The sequence below is a fragment of the Pistacia vera genome, unplaced genomic scaffold, assembly GCF_008641045.1.
Source record: "Pistacia vera cultivar Batoury unplaced genomic scaffold, PisVer_v2 Contig655, whole genome shotgun sequence".
In the NCBI taxonomy this organism is placed as follows: Eukaryota; Viridiplantae; Streptophyta; class Magnoliopsida; order Sapindales; family Anacardiaceae; genus Pistacia; species Pistacia vera.
Genome location: NW_022196507.1, coordinates 129,334 through 144,645, shown reverse-complemented (window position 1 = coordinate 144,645; position 15,312 = coordinate 129,334). Strand labels below are relative to the sequence as shown.

General features: G+C 37.1%; 1 pseudogene; it reads right to left on the bottom strand.

Annotated features, from left to right (window-relative positions):
- Nucleotides 1–792: 792 nt before the first annotated feature.
- Nucleotides 793–10,878, bottom strand: LOC116111985 (annotated as a pseudogene).
- Nucleotides 10,879–15,312: the final 4,434 nt, after the last annotated feature.

The window sequence follows — 15,312 nt, the reverse complement described above, 5'->3', positions numbered from 1 at the left end:
CGAATAATCTTTCTGAAGCTTGATAAAAGACTAAAAGGTTGCTTCCTGTAACAAGTATTATAATGTCTCAGACTTAATATAAAATAAAATTTATTTCCTGATTGGAAAACTACAGATTATATAAATGACTAAATAATTTGACATTTAACAAATCGTATGGACCACAAGGGGGCTTTATAACATTCTGACTTGCTTAATTGAAGACCAAAATGTAAAGGAAAGGATACTGGATAATATTCACCCAATATATGTGAAGACATTTTTATATATATTTATTTTAACGTAAGATTAGGTAGATTGATTAAAAATGACTTTGAATCGTACTATCTGACATTATCTCCTTGTCCTGATTTGTTTCAGAGTTATGTCAACCGCGATACTGCTTCAGATTTGCTGGCTTTTTTTTATACATGGGTTAACTTGATAAATTGGATTAATGTAAGATCATTATTTATCAAATCATTGCCAGGAACAATTTTTTATTCTTTTTCTCATAAATTAAACCGTTCATATATATATTTTTTTTAACTTTTCTCTGTGTCTCTGTGCATAATCAGTAGTCTGCAACTTGATAATGCATAATATGATAACAATCAGTTTTAACATTAATAACCTCTATGTTTTTGTTTTTGTGGCTACCAGTGATAAAAAACCAGCAATTTTAATTCTTTCTTCTTTTTCCTCTGATTTTATAATAATTTCTTTTTCCTCTTTTCTCTGATGACCTTATACTGTCAAACATAATCAAAATTGTTCTTTTCTGGAATATAAACATTCTTTTATTTACTTCATATGCTACATCTGAAAATGCTTTAAGCTGATCTTACATAATAAACTGTGTATCCTAATCATGAAAGCACAAAAATATACTCTAGCTAGAAAACGGAAGATGTTTACAGCTGAAGTGCAGTTAGTGATTGCCTGGACTGAGGCCTTCAGATTCAGTTTCACATTCCAACAGGGTCCGGACTACTGAATCCATCGTTGGTCTCTTGTTTTGATCTTCCGCCACACAGGATATACCAATTTCAACCAATGCTGCAACCTGTTTCTCACTAAACTTTCCATTCAATCTTGGATCCACCATGTCCTCTATCCATGTGTTCTCTCCACATTGAATTTTCCTTTTCACCAATCTGGTGTATCTCGTCAACTTCGATTCCTGTTCCTCACCATCCTCTACCACCCAATTTGAAAGCCTAATTCCTTTCACCATCTCTAGAATCACAACTCCAAAACTGTAAACATCAACTTTGGCAGTAATAGGATGATTCAGGCCACTAGGAGACATGTTTAACCTTTCGTTCTCGAATCTGAGAGAATTCAGAACCATAGCTGCCCCTTGAGACAACTTAGCCGCCAAAATCTGCAATCTTGGCTCAAATCACTGTCCAAAAGAATATTTTCAGGCTCACGTCACAAGAATAACCCATTCCAGGCACTCGTGGTGAAGATAAGCTAAACCCTTGGCTGTCCCCAAGGCAACTTTGAACCTTTCTTTCCATCCCAGAAAACTGGGGAGAATATGTGCTTGTCCCGTGATTGATTTTCCACATACTCATAGACTAAGAGTCTATGTCTGCCTTCTGAACAGTAGCCCCACATTCTCACTAGGTTCATGTGATAGATTGTTCCGATTATACTCTTCTGCCCAAAACACTTCTTCTCCTTGATACAAATCTGTTAGTCTCTGACAGCCACACCCTTTCATCTCCCAAAACACCCTTAAACACAGCCCCTGAACCTCCTGTACCAATTTCTTTTTGAAATTTTTCGTTGCTTCTGAGTTCAGCATAACTGAATCCTTGAACTGAGTTGAAAGTGCACGATATCCGTCTTCTAGTAAAGATGGCACACCATGTCTTCTATAAACGAGCCACCAACCTAATAGAAGGAAGATAACTTCAATTGCACCAATAGCTAATGCAAACCCGTACATATAAATCCATCTCACTCTCTGCAAGTAGTGTCATACATGGAAGGGGATCCATCAAATTATAGATTCTTGGCATACAGGATTGCTGCCATTGAGACTATCGGGTTCTGATGCTCAACACTGACTGGAAACTTCAAATATATGCTGCCTGGAAATGTTGGAGAACGGTAGCCATTGAAAGTGCACTTTTTGTGTAACAAAGCCCTTCCCCGTTCAGCCTATAGCTAAATGCTTCACACTGGCAATCATCCAAGCATAATTTCTTGCAAGATTCCATTGATGTAGCCTTACTGTAATGGAGATCAAAAACATAGAAAACTACTTTTTGAACCTCGATAAATTTCAGTTGCTGTGAGTTTGAACAAGTTCTGTTGAACTTAGGCTTACAACCTTTGTTCCATTATTAGGTTCAGTTACCTCATAGCCTGGAGGGCATGAGCACTGGGCTCTGGTTGTAGATACACAAATCCCATTCTACCACAAATCCCATGAACTTTACATTGCTCCATAATAGTTGCCATGAAATCATCCATGATCCTGTCAAATTGTTGAGGTATAAAGCCTGAGATTCCCATCATAATCCATAGTTAGCCTTCTTTTGATCCCAAAGCCCACATCAAAAGCTCTAAATTGCCACTTGTCACTTGATAAGAAACTGCCTGTTTCATCTAAAAAAAGCTATTCTACTACTGTTATACGATGTTCTTCCATTTTGCACACATCATAATCAGGTTAGGCCAATACACACTTGAATATCGGGTCCATATACATCAATTCAATACATATATTATCAAAATAAGACATAAAATACCCAGAAGACTAATTTCCTTACCTAATCTGGAAATCAGCTGTGTGCTCTTTGTAAAAAGTTGGTTGGAAGAAGTGGATCGCTAGGATAATCAAAGCTTGCCATAGAATTTTACCATCTGCATTCGTTAAAACAAGATTTCAGTATCCAAAAGTTCTGCTCTATAAGCACCAGTAGAGGTAGTGTTAGTCATCCAAATTACGAATCATAACATCGGTTAGTAGCATGACAACATTTTGCGGAAAGTAATTTTGAGCCCTGCCCATTGAAGGTCTGTCACGGTTAGCCATCCAAACAACAGTTCTTCTTTAGAATTGATGAACCAGATTGGAACAAATAAGCATTTTGTCCAAGGCCATAAAACCACAGGTGAAAGTTTGTCTGGGGATGATAACACGTCTGAGCATCTTCAACTGATAGTGAAGAGCCTCTACGCAACAAGTTTTGGCTTTTCGAAGTATTGAAAGTGTTAAAGCATTGATAATTTGCTGGAAAATTCAGTTAAGTTGTTTGTTTTTGAATTAGTTTCTTGGTGCCAAGTAGCAGTTGCATTCCCTTGTTTTCTGCTGAAACGGAAGCTGCTGGAGTTGTGCTGTAGTTGTTATTTTTTGTGACATGATTAGGTAAAATCAGCTTAGACTAAGGATGTATTAAGTTACCAACTTTGTTTTTGAAATTTAAAAGTCTGAATGGTTGTTGTAGTGGTAAAACAGTAAGCTTTATTGTATATATATTGCAAGTTACAGTATAATGAAATACAGCAGTTTACTTGCATTTTTTCTCCTTTTTTTCTAGAGTTCCGGCCAATACCATCAAATGGTATCAGAGCTTAACACCAAAACAACTGAAACTTCCTTACACTCAGTCATCAATCTCTACTCAAGAACACCTCCCATTTTCAGCCCAAAACAACCTGCACTGCACCTTTGTTTACCCTGCGTCAGACACAAAACTTGAAACAATGGCTGCTCAATCAGCCCTGATGTCACCTCCAGTATTCAATGGGGAGCACTACCACATATGGGCTGTTAAGATGAAGGCTTTCCTCAGGGGTCAAGGGTGTGGCAGGATGTGGAAAGAAAACAGGCAGCCACCTCCATTAGGACAGAATCCTACCCTGAACAAATGAGATTGCATGAGGAAGAAACAATCAAAGCACCAAGAGCTCTTCCACATTCATGCGCTGTGACAGACCTTGTATTCACAAGAATCATGGCATATGAGACTCCAAAAGAGGCATGGGATAAGCTGAGAGAGGGGTCATGGGCAGCACCACAACAAGGAACATGCAGGTGCTAAATTAAGAAGAGAATTTGAGATGCAGAGGATGCAAGAATCAGAGAAGGTCAAGGACTATGTTGACAGGTTAATGGGTGTTGTAAACAAGATAAGGTTGTAGGAGTGGAGTTAACTAATAGGAGAGTGGTGGAGAAAGTCCTGGTCAGCCTACCCGAAAGATTGAGTCCAAAATCTCATCTTAGAGGACTCAAGAGACATGGGACAGGTTACACTCACAGAGCTGGTTCATGCATTGCAAGCACAAGAGCAAAGAAGGCTCTTGAGGCAAGAAGATGTTGGTGAGGGGTCAATGATGGCAACTCACAAAACCAAACCAGTTCAAGGGAATAACAGGAGGTATGCCGGTGAAAGAAAGGGAAAGAAAGGAGTAATGGCCAATGGGGAAAACAGGTGGGATGAAAGAATATCCACCTTGTTCCACTGTAAAAGGAAGGGCACTTGAAAAAAGGTGCTGGTTTAGGCCAGGAATACAATGCAGAGCATGTAAGCATTTGGCCATATAGAGAGGGTGTGCAAGAGCAAGGGAGAGCAGTCCCAGCAGCAAGCACAAGTGACAGAGGACCAGCAACCAGAACAGGGAGCAGAACAGCTGTTTATGGCCTCCTGCAGTGCAACCAAACCTGCTGTGATGGCTGGCTAGTTGACAGTGGGGGTACAAAACATATGACACCACACTTGCAAGATTTTGTGAGATTAAACTCAGCACATCAGTCCAGGATTAAAGTGGCAAATGGTGATTATGTGAAGCAAAGGGGAAAGGAGATGTTGCAATCCAAACCTCCACAGGTACAAAAATCATCTCAAATGTTCTATATGTATACAAAATTACTCAAGCCTCCTAAGTGTAGGACAAATGTTGAAAATCATTATGTTTTACATTTTGAAAATCAAATCTGTCAAATTTTAGATAGAAGGGGTGGTGAGTTAATGAGAGTGAAAATGGTGGGGAAAAGCTTTCCACAAACTGAAAAAAACTGAACATAGGGCCTACCGTGTAAAGGTAGATGAATTTGTGAAATGGCATAAGAGACTTGGTCATGTCCATTACCAAGGTCTCAAAGAAATTCAGACCAAGAAGCTGCTGCATAACTGCCAGAATTAGAAGAGAGTGATATCATGTGCAAAGCTTGTCTTGGCAAGTTGAGTAGGCAATCCTTCCCCGCAAACCAAAACTGGAGAGCAGCTGAAAAACTGCAACTCATCCATACGGATGTATGTGGTCTATGGAAACTTGTCTTTGAATGGGAGTAGATACTTTGTGTGTATTCATTGATGACCATTTAGGATGTGTTGGTGTTTTCTGAGCAAAAAGGACAGGTTGTGGTGTGTATCAAAGAGTTCAAGCTTCTGGTGGAAAATCAAGCAGAAAAAACCATAAAGATCTTGAGAAGTGATATGGTTCAGAGTACACTTCTACGAGTTTGAGCAAGGTGCAAAGATGCTGGAATTAAGCACCAATACAGTAGCCCCTACACCACAGCAAAATGGAGTCAGTGAGAGGAAAACAGGTCAGTTGTAGAGATGGCTAGATGCATGGTGGCTGAGAAGAGATGCCAAAGAAATTTGGGAGAAGCTGTTAACACAGCAGTTTTTCTGCTCAATAGGCTTCCCACAAAAGCCTTGGATAGTAAAACACCCTATGAAGCATGGAATGGAGTTAAACCAACAGTAGAGAGGCTCAAAATTTTCGGGAGTATATGCTACATTTTGGTTCCAGCAGTAAAAAGGTCCAAGCTAGATGAGAAGGCATTAATTGGTATCTTTATAGGCTATAGCAGTCAATCTAAAGCCTATAGGGTATATGTTCCAGAAACCAGAAAAATTCAGATTTCCAGGGATGTCAAGATTGATGAGGATGGAGTATGGAATTGGGAAGAACAAAACCTGATGTAGAGACAAAACCAGGCTGGACAGAAGTGTACATGAGCAGATTTTGATTGATGTTGAGAGTGATGTGGAAGATGAAATTTCAGTTAGAGGTACCAGACCTTTAGCTGAGGTTTAGAGAGATGCAACATGGCTCACTTGAGCCAACATGTTACTTTGAGGCTACAAAATCAGAGGTGTGGAGAGTGGCCATGAAGGAGGAGCTTGCAATGATTGAAAAGAACCAAACTTGGAACTTGGTAGACAGACCTCAAAACAGAAAAGTGATCCAAGTTAAATGGATTTCAAGAAGAAGCTCAATCGGATGGTCAGTCCTCAAGACAAAGCAAGGCTGGTTGTCAAAGGCTTTGTCAGCAGTATGGAGTTGATTTTCTGGACACCTTTGCACCAGTTGCAAGGCATGACCCAATTCGGCTACTACTTGCAGTGGCAGCCCAATTCTCATGGAAAATATTTCAGCTGGACATCAAATCTGCCTTCCTTAGGATGGGCTGAATGAGGAGATATGTTGAGCAACGGAAGGGTATAAAGTAAGGGAAAGGAAGACAAAGTGTATCTCTAAGGAAGGCCTTGTATGGCCTTAAACAGGCACACCAGGGCGGTACAGCAGAATAAACAACACTTGCTGTTGGATTTTGTGAGAAGTCCAATGAACATACATTGTATGTTAGGAGATTGATGAAGATATTATGATCATTTCCTTGTATGTTGATGATTACTTGTGACAGGGAGCAAGCAAACCAACTTGAAGAATTCAAGAGGTCTATGTTTGATGAGTTTGAGATGACAGATTTGGAGAAATGGCTTACTTTCTTGGAATGCAGGTTCATCAAAGTTCAGCTGGGATTTTTGTTAATCAAGAGAAGTATGCGATTGAAGTGTTGAAGAAGTTCAATATGGAAAATTGCAAATCAGTGGATGTGCCTCTGGTTCCAAATCTGAAGCTGTCAAGAGATGAAAATGAAGAAAATGGTGATGAGGGACAGTACAGAGCTTGGTTGGTGTGTGTGTATCTTACAGCAACTAGGCCAGACATCATGTTTGGAACTAGCCACTGTCCAGGTTTATGAATCAGCCCAAAGAAACACATTTTAGAGTGCAAAGAGTGCTCAGGTATGTGAAAGGGAGCACAGCTTTGGAGTATGGTACAGGAGGTCAGAAGACTTTGGTCTAATTGGTTTTCAGATAGTGACTGGGGTGGTTCAGTGGAGGACATGAAAAAGCACTTCAGGGTTAATTTCTTCCTGAATCATGGTGCAATCTGCTGGATGTCGAAGAAGCAAGAAGAAACGTTTGCACAATCCACAGCAGAGGCAGAGTACATTTCAGCTGAGCTGTGTGAATCAGGCTGTTGGCTGAGAAAAATCTTGGAAGATTTGAAGCTGAAACAGAAGCATCCTACTGTGATAAGTGTGATAATCAATCGGCTGTGGCTATGGCTAAGAATCAGTCCATCATGGGAGAACTAAACACATAAAGATCAAGTTCCATGCAGTGAGAGAAGCTGAACAGGAAGGAGAAGTGAAACTGGTCCACTGCAATGGTGATGATCAAGTGGTGACATCCTAACTAAGGGATTATCTAAAACCAGTTTGAAAGCTTCAGGATCAGACTGGTGGTTTCCAGCAAAATTATCAGGAGGAGTGTTTAAGCATTGATAATTTGCTGAAAATCAGTTAAGTTAGTTTGTTTTTTGAATTAGTTCTGGTGCCAAGTAGCAGTGCTTCCCTGTTTTCTGCTGAAACGGAAGCTGCTGGAGTTGTGCTGTAGTTGTTATTTTTTGACATGATTAGGTTAATCAGCTTACTAGATAGGATGTATTAGTTACCAACTTGTTTTTGAAATTTAAAAGTCTGAATGGTTGTTGTAGTGGTAAAACAGTAAGCTTTATTGTATATATATTGCAAGTTACAGTATAATGAAATACCAGTTTACTTTCTGCATTTTTTCTCCTTTTTCTTTTTAGAGTTCTCCGGCCAAATACCATCAGAAAGACAAGAGTAAGGAAAAGAGAGCAATGAAAAAATGGGAAATGGCACGGATTGGAACCCCATGCTTGCAGAAGAAAAAAGATGTTATGGGAGGAACGGAGTACAGGCTTTATGCGGCTCTCTTTCTTGGATGTTGTTTCAAAGTTTTAATGAAGATCAATTTAATTTACAGAAAGAGTATTAAATAGTGTTTGAAATTAACTTGCATAAAAGGAGATGTTATTGGCTGAAACTTGAGAAGAGTAAGACAAGAAGTACCATGATTTCTTCTTGTCACATGCTGCAAGAAGAGAGACACTGTAAGGTGTAGGATTATGGAACTTTGAGGTACAGTACAGCCAGCCAATGGGGAGGCGTCTCAAAGCAAACCTTCAACATTAGACGACTGGACTTGTATCACTTGTCTACGTCTCTTTCTTCGGTGAAAATTTGAGACTTTAGTTGGCGGGTGGCGGACATCTCGTCTGGGTTAGGAATTTTTTATTATTTAAAAGATAGTGATAAATTGAAAAGTATTACGAGTTAGATAACCATCAAGAATTCAAGATTGACGAAAAATGTCATATTAACACGTTTGGTTTGCTTAAATTGTTAAGAGTATAAATAATTAACGGCATGTATGGCTTATTATTATTATCCATATTCTCAATTCTATTCTCCAAATAATATTTGACACATTATTCTAGAAATATTATCCTATTTTTAAATTATTTTTAGACCCCAAAAGGTTATTAACTTTATTAAATACCCCTTGAAAAAAAGTTTAAAAATTAACAAAAACACTCCTGTAACCCATACTTGTCAGATTTCGACAACCACAGTCGGTGGTAGCCGGAATCTGCCACAACGGTGAATTACCAACTGGAACTAGACGGTAATTCACTGATCTGGCCTTTTCCAGCCAGATCCACAGTGGATCTTTCGACCATCGACGGCCACGGCAGGCCGTAGATCTGGCATTTTCTGGCCAGATCTGTGGTGGATCTGGCCGGAAAATGCCATAATAACGTGTTACGACACAGATCCAACCGGTCTATGTCGTAACGCGATTTTTCAGCCAGATTCTGACGGTGGTGGTCGGAATCTAGCACTGCAGGTGGTGGGGGTATTTTTGTCATTTTACATATTGGGGTATTTATTAAATTAGCAAACTTAGGGGGTTTTTTTATAAATTTTTAAATTTTACCTCGTAATACTCCCATAATCAATTATCCAATACTATCCCCAAAATCCTATCCAAAATAATAAACCAAACGCACCCTAATATATTTGATTGAAAGAAATAAAATATTATTGGAGGTATTTTTATTGAATTATCCTTCATTTTTAATATTATTATTATTTAAAGTATTATTTTAACCCTTAATATTTGAGAATTTTGTTAAAACGTCACAACAACAAAAGTTTAAAACTTAATAAAATACCCTCAACTATCCAAGGTAACTAGCGAGTGTTGGCCATTACCACCAGTCACCGCTGGCAATTGTTGGAATGGTGCATGACTGGTCAGATATGGTTGATCGTGAATCGTTTTGGCAGGAAATGGTCATATCCATTCTAACCGTTTTCAGCCTTCGATCTGGTCAGAAACAGTCAGATCCATGCATACTGGTCGTGTGCTGTTTTGATGACTGTCAGCGGTGGTGGCCACTGGCCAACGGCTGACAATATGTTTAGTTAGATTGTTGAGTATAAATAATTAATATATTTGATTGAAAGAAATAAAATATTATTGGAGGTGTTTTTATTGAATTATTCTTCCTTTTTAATATTATTATTATTCAAAGTATTCTTTTAACCCTCAATATTTGAGAATTTAGCTAAAACACTTCAACAACAAAAGTTTAAAACTTAACAAAATACCCTTAGTCACCCAAGACAACGGGCGACTGCTGGCCATTACCACCAACCACTGCCAAAAATTGTTGGAACAATGCATGACCGGTCAAATATGGCTGACTGTGCATCGATTTGGCAAGAAACGGCTATATCCATTCTAACCATTTTCAGCCTTCGATCTAGTCAGAAACAGCCATATCCATTCTAACCGTGTAACCTGGTGCATGATATCCGTCTTCTAGTAAAAATCGCACACCATGTCTTCTATAAAGGAGCCACCAACCTAATAGAAGGAAGATAACTTCAATTGCACCAATAGCTAATGCAAACCAGTACATATAAATCCATCTCACTCTCTTGCCAGTAGTATCATACATGGAAGGTGATCCCATCATAATTATAGATTCTTGACATACAGGATTGCTGCCATTGAGACTATCGGATTCTGATGCCTCAACACTGACTGGAAACTTCAAATATATGCTGCCTGGAAATGTTGGAGAACGGTAGCCATTGAAAAGTGCACTTTTTGTGTAACAAAGCCTTTCCCTGTTCAGCCTATAGCTAAATGCTTCACACTGGCAATCATCAAAGCATAATTTCTTGCAAGATTCCATTGATGCAGCCGTACTGTAATTGAGATCAAACCCATAGAAATCTACTTTTTGAACCTCGATAAATTTCAATTGCTGTGAGTTTGAACAATTTCTGTTGAACTTAGGCTTACAACCTTTGTTCCAATTATCCGGTTCAGTTACCTCATAGCCTGGAGGGCATGAGCACTTGGGCTCTGGTGTAGATACACAAATCCCATTTCTACCACAAATCCCGTGAAGTTTACATTATTCCATAATAGCTTGCCATGAAATCATCCATGATCCTGTCAAATTGTTGAGGCTATAAAGCCTGAGATTCCCATCATAATCCATAGTTAGACTTCTTTTGATCCCAAAGCCCATATCAAAAGCTCTAAATGGCCACTTGTACCTTGATAAGAAACTGCCTATTTCATCTAAAACAACTATTCTACTACTGTTATACGATGTTCTTCCATTTTGCCACGCATTATAATCAGGATTAGGCCAATACACACTTGAAATATCGGGTGCATCATACATCAATCTCAATACATTATCATTATCAAAATAAGACATAAAATACCCAGAAGCATAATTTGAATGCTACAACTGATGAGGTATTATATTTCCAGCTTTATTTTGATGGAACAAAGAAATAATGCACCTCGATTGGTAGAGAGAGAGGATTGACCTCCTTTTGATGAATCATGCAGGTCAGAAACTGGATCATGCCAATTAATCGGAAGTATAAACTAGGGTTACTTCTTGAGACCCTTCGAGAGGAACTTCGTTTCAAACATAATTACAAAGTTCTCTGTGAATATGTTATGCTTGCAGGAATCAACGACAGGTTAGATAAACCTTTTTTTATCTGTACATTGATAATGGAAACAACAGTCATGTTGCTATCCTGAATTTTGCTAGTTTATGTTTGTGATCCCATAATTAGTGCAAAACTATTATAATGTCAGCTTTGTCTAGACCTGGCAAAATGGGTCTAGACCCGCGGGTCGGCCTGTACCCGGGTAAAATATATAGGGCATGGGTTTAATATGTTGAACCCGTTTAAGTTCTACCCGTACCCGGCCCAACCCGTTTTTTGACGGGTTACACGGGTAAACCCACGGGTGCCCGCGGGTACCCCTTTTTTGAAAAAAAAAACCCTAAGTCCCTGCCTAACCTATTAACGCTAGTACGCCACCCAACTGACCAACTCTAAAACAAACTCTCTTCTCTCTCGCTCCTCTGAACTGAATCTCTCATCACTGTCAGTGTTCACGTTTTCATTCTCTCAATCTCTCATCTCCTCTGTTCCGTGTTCACGTCGCCGATCGCCGTCATTCATCGTCGTCGGCTCGTCATCTCCTGTCTCTGTAGTCATCGGGTGTCGCAAGCTCGTCATCTCCTGTCTCTCTCCGTCACAAGCTCGTCATCTCCTGTCTCTCTCCGTCACAAGCTCGTCATCTCCTGTCTCTCTTCGTCGCAAGACTCCATCATTAAGGGTATTTACTAGACACTAGACAGTAGACTGTAGTATGTACTTGTGTAAAAATGTTCAAATTTTTGAGTTTTAGAGCCAAACTAGATCTAGATGTATCATTTCTAGTTATGGTGTAGTTAAACTAGACAGTGTTCTCGTTTTCTGTTTTATTAATTATGGTGATAGTGGCATTCTGCTACCATGGGTTCTAGGCTTTAAAATCTCAAGATGAAAAGGCATGAACACTTAGTTGTTATATTATCTATAATGGATTAATGGGTGGATCGATGGAGGGATGTTTGTTTTGAGATTTGAGAGAGTCATTTCTTGAGTTTGTATTCATTCATTGTTGTTATATATATATTTGCTATACTATTTATTGTTATTATACGGTGGAATAAAAGAGATTTATATTGTTATTATCATTTATATTTTTTCTCCTCTGTTTTCTTGAATTTATAATCTTATTGAACTTATGTGTTCTGAAACATTCTATTATCATCGTCAAACACAAATCATTGTTTCAATCTGAATTCTGACAGTTTAAAATCAAAAGAAGGTTTTAATGGGGATAGGATAGCAAATACGATTCATTGTTTTCCTCTTCCATGCTATCTGTTTCCATGCAACTTCATTATTGGTTTATAGGATACTTAATAATAGAGACTGTGGTAATAAGTGCTGCCCTGTGCCTCATTTGGTTGCTGGTTTAATCCAAGTGCCTTTTTCTGTGATATACATCCTGATGTTATTTCTTTCCCTCTTCTTTTTCCAAATGTGCTTTTTCATTGATCATAGTGTTGTCATAGCAGCAACATCCAGAATGCTTTCTAGAGGCTAAAGCTAGTCATAGTTATGTACATCTCTTTTATTGATTGTGCCAGCGGAATGGGAAGGTCAAATTCTAAGAGTTTCAATAGTTTTTCTTGTTTCCTAATAGATTATTGGTCAATCAATTTTGTGTTGTACATGTCTTTATCGAGTCTGAGTGGTTTTTGTTCATAAAACCTTCTGAATATTACTTTAGCAAATTATTCAAACTGGAGACTTCAACTTCTGACATGGCCATGCCTTTTTTTTTCTTTTTTTTAAAAGTAATGGTTGGATTACATTTATGTTTGTGGTGACAGAAGTTTTTGTATAACATTAAAAATTAGTAAAACACATCAGAGGCTTGTTAGATTTGTCGTGTTCCACTTGCTAAATTGATTGGGGTTTATATACCATTTTGCAGGTTGAGATCTGTTTGACATCCAACATCAGAAGATTCAGGACTGAGACAATTTCTTCAATAGATATTCATCATTTTGGTTAGACTCGTCTCTGCTTTTGTTTCAACTATTAGAGATGAAGTCAGGTTGAAATAAACAAGTTTTTGTGTTCACTTAACCTGAAAACAAGCCTCTAGAAACCTTTTTGTTTGTTGTAGATTATTGTGTAGGTTTCTATCTCGTAACACAGTGTGTTGGTGATTGGAGTTGGAAGTTTTGTTAAGCTAAAGCTAGTCATAGTTATGTAAAATCTTTCATTTTCGGTTACTTATGGAAATTACATTTCTCAAGAATAAAATCTCTAAGGCCTTTATACTATGCTTGTTTCTTAATTCCACTGTTGCCTCGGAGCTCACTTCGACCAAAAAATGCAGAATCTTTGATATGCACTCGAACTTTGCTATATGGAAATGAGTTTGAAGGTAACATGTTAACATAATATTTCTTATATTTTATTATTTACATTTATTAATATTTGTAATTGATCATTGTTTTGTAGATGATGAGGTGAATGATGATTCGAATGATGATTTTGATGTGACATTGACTAATCTCGAGACTGTGGAATCAAGAGACTCTATCACGCCCACTGTGGGATGAACATTTGTTGTCCTAAGAATGTTTTTTGTTGAATATTGGATTATGTATTTGTTTATTTTAGTTGGTATTTATAGTTTATTGACTTATTTTGTTTGTTTATGTGTAATTGTGTATTAGTGATTTTGTATTTATTTATTTTGGTTGGTATTTGTAGTCTTGTATTATATGTTATTGTTTGTTTATGTGTTAATTGTTTATTTTGGTTCCTATTTGTTTATATTCTTAATTGAATTGAATTTAGAGTAGTTTATTTAGGGGGTGTAAATGTAAAAAATTAAAACTGTAGGAATTTTGGGGGTGTAATTGTCATAATTGAACACTGTTAGGGGTGAAACTGTAAAACAAAAATCTGGAGAGAGAAAAAACGGGTCCACCCGCGGGTCCACCCGTACCCGTATAGGGTAGGGCACGGGTCTAATATTTTGGACCCGTATATCTCGACCCGTATAAGGGCCCGTACCTGTTTGACCCGTACCCGTTTGACCCGGCCCACCCACCCGTTTTGCCAGGTCTAGCTTTGTCCGCCTGGGTCAAGTTATTTAGGTCATCATTGATTTATAGGAGGGGAGGCTTTTGCAATAGAAATGTGTATAACTCCTTAGGAGTGTTGACTTTCACCATTTACCGATCAAGTAAGACTGGTTGTAAGGGGTAGGGGAACTACTCAAATTTGCTTCGATCCAACACCAAAAATTACACTGTAAGTGAATAGTATCACACCAAATTTGATGTAATACTATTCATCCACGCTAATTTGGTGTGACATTATTCATCTATTGTAAATATATTTTATTTCTTTATTTTTTTAATTTATATTTATATTAATTTTATTATTATTTATATTAATATTTATAATAATAAATTCATAATAATTATATAATTCAAAAAATGATGAAAAATTAAAAAAAAAATTTTATTTAATGCAAATATTAAACTACAATAACTCAAAATAAAAATTAACACTAATTTAAAAACATTAAAATTAAAAGAAAATACAACATAAACTAAAATAACAGTTTAGTATTCCAATAGATTAGTTTCAGATCTTCTAAAACCACCAAAATATTGAAAAGAACTATAGCTCACTATAGACAAATTAAGGGTATGGAAGATCACCATACTCTTTCAAAATGCATTAATTGATCATTTGTAGGAAGAATATACTAATTCGAAAATTAAATTACTATTAATATGAAATTTTACTTTTTTGTTGTTGTTGTCTTTTTTTATTTTGGTGGTATTTTATATTAGATGTAATATTTTTTTATATTAAATATAATGTTTATTTGATTATATAAATGTTTAATTTTATTAAATTAGTATAATTTTTATAGCTATTATTATTTAATAAAAATATAATTTTTAATATTTAATTAATACATATATAAATAATTAGTGAAATAGATTAATATAATACTCTTTCTTGGATGTTGTTTGAAAGTTTTAATTTTCCCTCAAAAGCCTGATGGAAAGATCAATTTAATGTAGAAAAAGAGTATTAAATAGTGTCTGAAATTAAATTGCATAAAAGCAGATGTTATTGGCTGAAACTTGAGAAGAATAAGACACCAAGTACCATGATTTCTACTTTTCACATGCTGCAAGAAGAGAGATACTGTAAGG